Source organism: Bos mutus, chromosome 14, assembly GCF_027580195.1.
Source record: "Bos mutus isolate GX-2022 chromosome 14, NWIPB_WYAK_1.1, whole genome shotgun sequence".
NCBI lineage: Eukaryota > Metazoa > Chordata > Mammalia > Artiodactyla > Bovidae > Bos > Bos mutus.
In genome coordinates this window covers 55,853,329-55,861,447 of record NC_091630.1, presented here as the reverse complement: position 1 = coordinate 55,861,447, position 8,119 = coordinate 55,853,329, and the positions used below count along the sequence as shown (strand labels likewise).

Below are 8,119 nucleotides of genomic sequence, written 5' to 3'. Positions count from 1 at the left end.
ACCAACTCCCAGAGCTTACTCAAACTCATGTCCGTCAAGTTGGTGATGCCATCCAACCATCTCATCCTTATTTTTGATTTATTGCTTTATTTGGCTGTGCCAGGTCTTTGTTTTGGCATGCAGGATCCTTAGCTGTGACATGTGGCTTTGCGTCCCCTGATCAGGGATCAAACCTGGGTCCCCTGCATGGAGAGAGCAGAGTCTTAGCCACTGGACCAGAAGGGAAGTCTCCCCCTGAATATTCTTAAGAACACATTGTTTAAAAAAAAAAAAGTACTCATTGTTATAGGTTGGTCTAATCGATGACAATTTGGCTTATAATTTTATTTCTGTAATTTTATTCTCTTCTTATAAATATCATGTCTTTATCTTTTATGTTATCTTTTTTTTTACCTACTAATTTTAATACTTGACATGTCAGTAGAGTCAGGCTTGGCAGCACATAACAAAAAATTCTCAGATAACATTAGCATAAACAAAATACAAGTTTGATCCCAATTCTGCAGAAGTTCAAGTACAGACAGTGTTGGGCTGATACCCATTTCACTCCAAATCTTCAGGGATTAATTCTCTTTCAGCTTCACTTGGCCATCCTGAGGCTGTCTTTGTGCTTCAAGACGGAGGCCGGGCTGGAATTCCAGGAAGGAATCAAGAAAGGGTGTAGGGTGTACAGCAGCTATCTTTCTGGAAGCTCCTCAGATGCTCACATACAGCATTCTTGCTCACATACTGCCGGGCAGCTTAATCACACGTAGCTGCAAGGGAGGCTGAGATACACAGTCTGTATTCCGAGCAGACATGTCCCCAGCTAAAATCCCACTGGTGTGGAAGAGGAGCAATGAATATCGGGGGACAAAAAGAAGGGGAGGCCAGACCTGAGTATAAAAAAGATACAAACATGTCAATACCATAATCCAGTTTAATCTAGATTTCAGATATATTCTTCCCAGCTCCTAATCTCCTTTGTTGAAAGGTCATAACATTTAGACTCGGGAGTTTTCACACTAAGCAAAGCCCTAAATTTCCAGGTTTTCTCCTTTTACCAGGTAATATGCTGTCCTCTTGTCCTTCATATGGGGCTCAGAGATGGGGCAGAGGGAGGTGGAGCTGAGGACTACCAGTGGAGAAAGGGCGCAGTAGTAACAAAGGCAGGATGTCACGTTTCAACACGTCTGGTCTGGCCCCTGTGTCTCCCAGGCCGGCTTGGCTTTGTCCTGTTTTTCCCTGGCTCGGCTCTCCAGGATGTGTTCCCAGCAATTCCCGACCTCCAGCACCTGCAGTTCCACCCCGGGAAGCTGGAGGTCTCTGCTCCTCCACGGGCCACTGTGGATGCTCCAGTCACCCTAGATGAGTCATCGGAGGCCACAGTCTCTGCCACCAGGCCAGGTGCAGATGTTGCCTGCAGGGGACCCCAGTCTGCACCACAAACCTGCTCTCGCTTGTCACCAGCCTCATAGCCTCAGCCACCAGCCCTGATGGCATGCCCCCACTCCCTGTTCTCACTGTCACTCTCCAAGCGTCTCCTTCTGATCTTTTCCCTTCCACTATTTTTCCTCCCTCCCAGTGCCTTTCGGGGTCCTCAGAAACCCTGATTGCTCTCATGGCTTTGTCCGGCTTTCATTCTCCACCTAACTCACTGTCAGTCTCCTCCCCTGAATCTCTAACCTCCATCTCTTCTCTGTAGCTGAGGACTCTGCTCCAGGCTCAGCATCCTCCTCCCTCCTTTTCCACAGGCTTCTTCCTCTCCCCGAGAGCCCCTTTTACTGTGAGAAAAGCCCCCCTTTTTTTGCTGCTCCATCCGTTTTCTTTCTTTCATCGCCAAATAAGGAAAAACACTTCACTTAGCCATTGCTCCCAGTGATTCATCACCTCTCCTAACCCAGTTCCTTGTCATCAGGTGGCACACGCCACCTCTTTGTGGTCCCCGGTGAGCTCCAAATTACATCATCCAATGAAAGTAACAGATTCCTTGATTGTAACATGACACTAACATCACTGCCCTTTCATTACAATTTTCTCTTGCCTTCCATCACACTACATGCTCTGGCTGTTTTCTCACATTTCATGACCGTTCTGATCAGTGGTAAAACATCACTGCTTCCTTGGTGGCTTGGATGGTAAATAATCTGCCTGCAATGTGGGAGACCTGGGTTTGATCCTTGGGTCGGGATGATCCCCTGGAGGAGGGCATGACAACCCACTCCAGTATTCTTGCCTGGAGAATCCCCATGGACAGAGGAGCCTGGTGGGCTACAGTCCATGGGGTGGCAAAGAGTCGGACATGACAGTAACACTTCCAGTTTTCTGACCACACTGATCAGTGATAAAACATCAGTGCTAACAACTAATGTTTATGAGCACTTATTTTGTGTCAGGCAGGTCAGATGGTTTACACACATCATTTCCTCTAAAGCTTGTATTGACTCTGTGGAGGAGATGCAGTTATTACCCCCACTTTACAGATAAGGAAACTGAGGCTCATAGGCCTACAAAGGTCAACGATGTGCTCACAATGACAAAGTTAGTAAGAGTTAGAGCTAAACTCAAACCCTAGTTTGCTGAATTCCAAACCAGGAGGACGCTCTGGTTCTGTTCCACCTATTGTCCCTCATTTCCTGATTTCACCTTAAATATGAGACTTTCCCAGGCTTTTCTGTTCTGGGTTACCTGCTCCCCTGGGTATAGACACTTACTTTTAAAAGGAAATGTACTTCCACAGAGTGAGCACTCCATTTGTTTTTACCCTATTATTATGGAATGTTTAAACACAGAGAGAGACAGAATGGTGTAATGACCCCTTACCCTGTCCCCAGGTAACACCACCCAAGTCCAACAGTCATTCACTGATGGCCACTCTTGTTTTGTCTGTACCCCACCATTCCCCATGCCCCCCACCAGATTATTTTGCAGCAAATCTCAGAAATCATATCAGTTCATCTGTAAATATTCCAGTGTATTTTTAAAATGTTGTTGTTGTTTGGTCTCCAAGTCATGTTCGACTCTTTTGTGACCCCATGGACTGTAGCCCACCATGCTCCTTCTGTCTGTGAGATTTTCCAGGCAAGAATACTGGAGTGGGTTGCCATTCCCTTCTCCAGGGGATCTTCCCATCCCAGGGATTGAATCCATGTCTCCTGCGCTAGCAGGCAGTTTCTTTACCACTGAGCCACCAGAGCAGCCCTTTTAAAATGTAAGGGCCCTTTAAAAAGCCTTAACCATGAAAACATTAATATGTCTAAAAATGAAGAAGAATCCCATAATATCAGCAAATATCCAAGCAGTCACATTTCCTCAGTTGTCTCATAAAGTTTTTAAAGAGTTGGTTTGTTCTTTGTTCAGATCGGGATCCAAATAAGGTCCACACACGTCACTCTTTAATAAATCTCCCTTAATCATTTGATTCCTCTTTTTTCTTTTCCTACACCCCCAGCTCCCACAATTTATTTGTAGAAAACACCCATTCCTTGGTGCCCAAAATCCACCCTGTGAATTTTGCTGATCACATCCCCCTAGGGTTGTTTAACACATCGATCCCTCCACCCATCCAAATTTCCACTAAACTATGGTCAGATGGAGAGGTGTGAGCTGATTCAAGTTTATTTTTCAGCAAGATGATTCTGTAGGTGAAACGATGTACTTCCATCAGGAATCTTCTTTATTTAGGTGGCTTCCAAGTGTGAATCCAGCTTCATTCCTTTATCTTAGGCTAACTGATATTCGCCATTATCTCAAAATCAGCATGTCTAAAAACAAATGTATCTTCCCCCACACAAGCTTTCCCTCTTGACACCTTCTCTGTTTCTGCCATTTCTGCTGTCCTTGTAAATGTCTTGGGCTCCCAGTCTCAGGGCCAAACTTCACTCTCCCTTGGCTCCCATATTCAGTCGCAAAGACCTGCCAGTTCTCTCTCTCTCTAGGGCGTTAGAACCCTTTCCCCTTGCATCTCACACCCATTGCCCTTGTCCAGGCTTTCAAACTATTATAATACCTGCCCCCCACCCCACTGGTCTCTCTTTCCTCAGTTCCATTCCATAAACTGCCATTGGACCAAGGTCATACCTGACATCTTCCTTCAGTGTTGAATATTGGAGCATCAGATAAACAATTACTCGAGCTCTGGAATAGGCAAAGCTTCTCTCTGAGGATAATCCTGGATTTGTCTCAAGGGACACCCGTGGCCCCACACTAGGGGAAAGGCAGAGTTGCCTGTCATCCTGGTGAAACTCTACTTGTTAGCAGCTTTCTCTGCTTTCCTGGTAGGACGTTCACACTTCTGTTTGTTGTTGTTCAGTCACTAAGTTGTGTCTGACTCTTGGCAACCCCGTGGACTGCAGCACGCCAGGCTTCCCTGTCCACTATCTCCCAGAGTTTGCTCAAACTTATATCCATTGAGTCAGTGATGCCATCAAACCATCTCATCCTCTGTCACCCCCTTCTCCTCCTGCCTTCAATCTTTCTAAACAGCAGGGTCTTTTCCAATGAGCCGGCTCTTCGCATCAGCTGACAAAAGTATTGCAGATTCAGCATCAGTCCTTCCAATGAATATTCAGGGTTGATTTCCTTTAGGATTGACTGGTTTGATCTCCTTGCTGTCCAGGGACTCTCAAGAGTTTCAAACACTTGTGTTTGTCTGGTCCTAAAACATGTGCCTGGCTGTCGACCAGTAATACAGATTGGCAGCCACCTCGGCCCTGCTCTCACGTCACCCGCTGGCTGGCTCTAATTACAAGCCAAGCACACAAACACCCAACAACACAAAGAACTCCCAGCCCAGAGAGGGACGTTCAGAGAAAACTCCCTCAGAGACATGCTATCTGTCCACTCTTCCAAGAACTTCATTGAGTTAACCAGTGACCCTCTGCATCCTGGATGCCCTTCAACCAAGAGACTTTGAACATTATCCTGCTGATACTGCTCCTGCCCACAACTCACCATCTGTGAGAATTCCCATGTGACACTTTCTTGTAAAATTCAACAGAAAGAACTGGTATTCACAGAGCTGGTATACCATCCTTTCCATAGAAAAAGCTATGAGTTTATAGTTTCCCTTTTTATGCTGGTTATCAAGAGGCTCAGATAAAATTGCAAAGTCCAGTATTGGCTTAATCCTTTTCATTAGAAATTTTATATTTTCTCCAAGGTCCTGACTTCCATTTGTATTTCTCCTTTAATAATTTTCTGTTGTTATCTCATAAGCATCTTAAAATGCATTTTAGAATGATCCCGTGCGTGCATTAAGTGAATAAAATGCCACTGCATTCCTCCACCCAGGCAAAGGTTCATTGATTTACCTCATCTGACTCCAAGTTTACCTATTCTGTACCTTCTGATGGGGACACTGCCCTGTTCTATGGTCCCCAGCAGCACCCCAAAGCCCACCCACCCCAGGTACCTCAGTTCAGATGTCCTCATCTCTCCATGAGCCATCCTGACCCCCCAGCCTGGAGCAAGCTTGCCCTCCTCTGAGGGCCTTTCACGTTGTTTGTACACTATTCGTCCACCACTTCCCATGCACTATCTTTTATTGTTAGTTTTATAAGCTATTTTTTAAATTAAAAGTAATTTGTACATATAGTAGAAAATTGAAACTGTACGAGACAGCTTGCACAGGAAAAAGTATCTGCCATCCACAACTGCCTTAGAGGCAGTCACTATTGCTAGTCCTTTTGTATCATTCCAGACACATCTATGCATTTACAAACATATGGATATAGGCATATGCATACATATATGTACATATATGTATATATGTGTGTAAGAAAACATACGTTTTCTTACAAATTCCTCTGTCCTTTTTCCCACAGCTATGAACATAACACATACATTCTTCTGCATCTCGACTTTTTTTTGGCTGCACTGTGCAGTTTGTGGGATTTTAGTTCCCCCACCAGAGATGGAACGTGCACCCTTGAAGTGGAAGCACAGAGTCCCAACTGCTGGACCACCAAGGAGGTCCCTAGACATTTTTTTATCAATACAACAGTATGACTTGGCGATGACAGCACATCAGTGCGCAAATATCCACCTCATTCTCTATGATACCTGTGCAGCTTCTGTTGAAAAGATAAACCTTAATTTATTTGATTAGTTATACATCATGGTTGGTCTCTTTCTGGCTTAATGTACTCTTTCTGAGGGCAATGCAGCGAATATAACCACAACTAGTATTGTCCTCCACAAATCCAGGGTATGGTATCTTCCACATAGGAAAAGCTTAATAAATAACTGATGGTCAACTTTTATCAGTAAATAGTCAAACAGAAAGTAATTCTACTTTATACAAATGTTTTAGGAGTAACTTGAGAAAGTCTTACAACATCAGCCTTTCAACTATGGCTATCTTTCAGTGATATTGTCTGTGGTCTGGGCTTGACCTTGAGGTGTACTGTATCTCAGCTCATGAAGAGAGCGCTGAGGGGGCCCAAGCCTGGGGCAGGGCTCCCAGGGGACGCACTGGGTCCAGCCAAGTTCCCGCCTTCAGCGTCAGGAGCACGGAATCTGCAGGACTGAGAGAAGCAGTCCGAGCTTCCCTGGTGGCTCAGTGGTAAAGAATCCTCCAGCCAACGCAGGAGACACAGGTTCCATCCCTGATCTGGGAAGATCCCTCATGCCTCGGAGCAACTAAGCCTGGGTGCCACAACTACTGAGCTTGTGTTCTCGAGCCCAGGAGCTGCAACCACTGAAGCCCAAGTGCCCTAGAACCTGTGCTATACAAGAGAAGCCACTGCAATGAGAAGCCTGAGCACCGCAAGAAGAGAGTAGCCCCTGCTCTCTGCAACTAGAGAAAAGCCCTTGCAGCAATGAAGACCCAGCATAGCCAAAATAAATAAATCAAGGTTTGAGGCAAAGGAAATGCATGTGATTATAGAACATGGTATCATTTCCCCCAATTTATTCTCATTCCACTGTCTTGATCTGTACCCTCTCTGAGCCCACATGTACTATTTGACTCTTGGTGGGAGACATGTGCTAATATTACATTTTCTCTTCTTGAGAGAGGTAATCAAGAAACAGGTTTGGGGGGAAGTACGGGTAGCTGTGCTTCTGCGACTTTCAACCTAGGTAACTTAGATGTGACCTGAGGGCAGTGGCCCCACCGCAGCTCTGGGAGGACAGGACGGGGACCCAGTGGGTGGGACAGAGCCCTGGGTCCACTCAACTCCCACTGCTGACATCTCAGGAAGCTGTGCTTTCCCAGGAACCAGAGTCAGCCCGCAGAATGACATTCAGGGAAACTACCAAGAGGAAGGCTTAGGAGACAGGTTAATTCGGAGTCTTGCTAGCTTTCTAAATGAAAAGCCCCAGCATAGTAGCTCCACCACATTAGAAACACATTAGAAACGTATTAACAAGTAATTACTTTGGAGGAAGTTAACTCTGTTAAATTACAAATTAAGATAAAATTAGGAATACTTCTCCTTTCAGATTCAAGTGCACAGGATATGTATAGTTTTAAAATGATTCCTTTCTGTATCCAGCCATCCTCGCGCCTTAAATGCAACGCTCATTCCATAAACATTTGTCACGTGCCTCCTCTCTGTCAGGCACCCTGCTAGGTGCTGGTCTTGAACTAAGCTTTCACAGATCTGAGTGTGGTACTGGATGCGTGCATTCCCACAACCATATTTCACCGTGCAGCAGTGAGCAGAGAGGTGTTTGTGTCTCCATCCAGGAGAGGCATGATTCATAGCATCATTCTCAAGTCCGTCTTACCCAGAGCTGCAACCTGAAGAAGATCCTGTGAAAATCAGGGTGCGGACTCATCTGTCAAATGTCTTTTTCCCTTTTAGAGCAGAGGTGAGTGTACACAAATGGACGTAAAGGAGTTCAGTTCACAGCGGATCGTGAGGAAGGCATGGCGTCTTTCCACCGTTACTGGATTTCTCTTTGGCGTTGAGAAGACCTGGGTTTGGATCCCGCTTTTTCATTCACAGCAGGGCAGTCTCTCACGATGCAGATGCCTCATCTGTTGTATGAGCATGATCTGCAAAAGCCAAATCTAATATTTTTTTCTACTGGGAATATTTTGACCAAGGAGGAAGAGGGCTGGTGCACGATGTGCTAGCAAGAGTTATTGGCAAATACCTAAACCAGAGTTAAATGTAGGTGCATCATGAGG

At 45.4% G+C, this 8,119-nt stretch overlaps 1 long non-coding RNA gene across 1 annotated transcript; it reads right to left on the bottom strand.

The window, feature by feature from the left end:
• Positions 1-280: 280 nt before the first annotated feature.
• On the bottom strand, positions 281-5,338 carry LOC138990703 (uncharacterized). Its single transcript, XR_011466779.1, has 2 exons — positions 4,060-5,338; positions 281-875 (listed from the first exon to the last, which is right to left on the bottom strand). It is a non-coding gene; the product is annotated as an uncharacterized lncRNA (long non-coding RNA).
• Between the last annotated feature and the right edge of the window lie 2,781 nt (positions 5,339-8,119).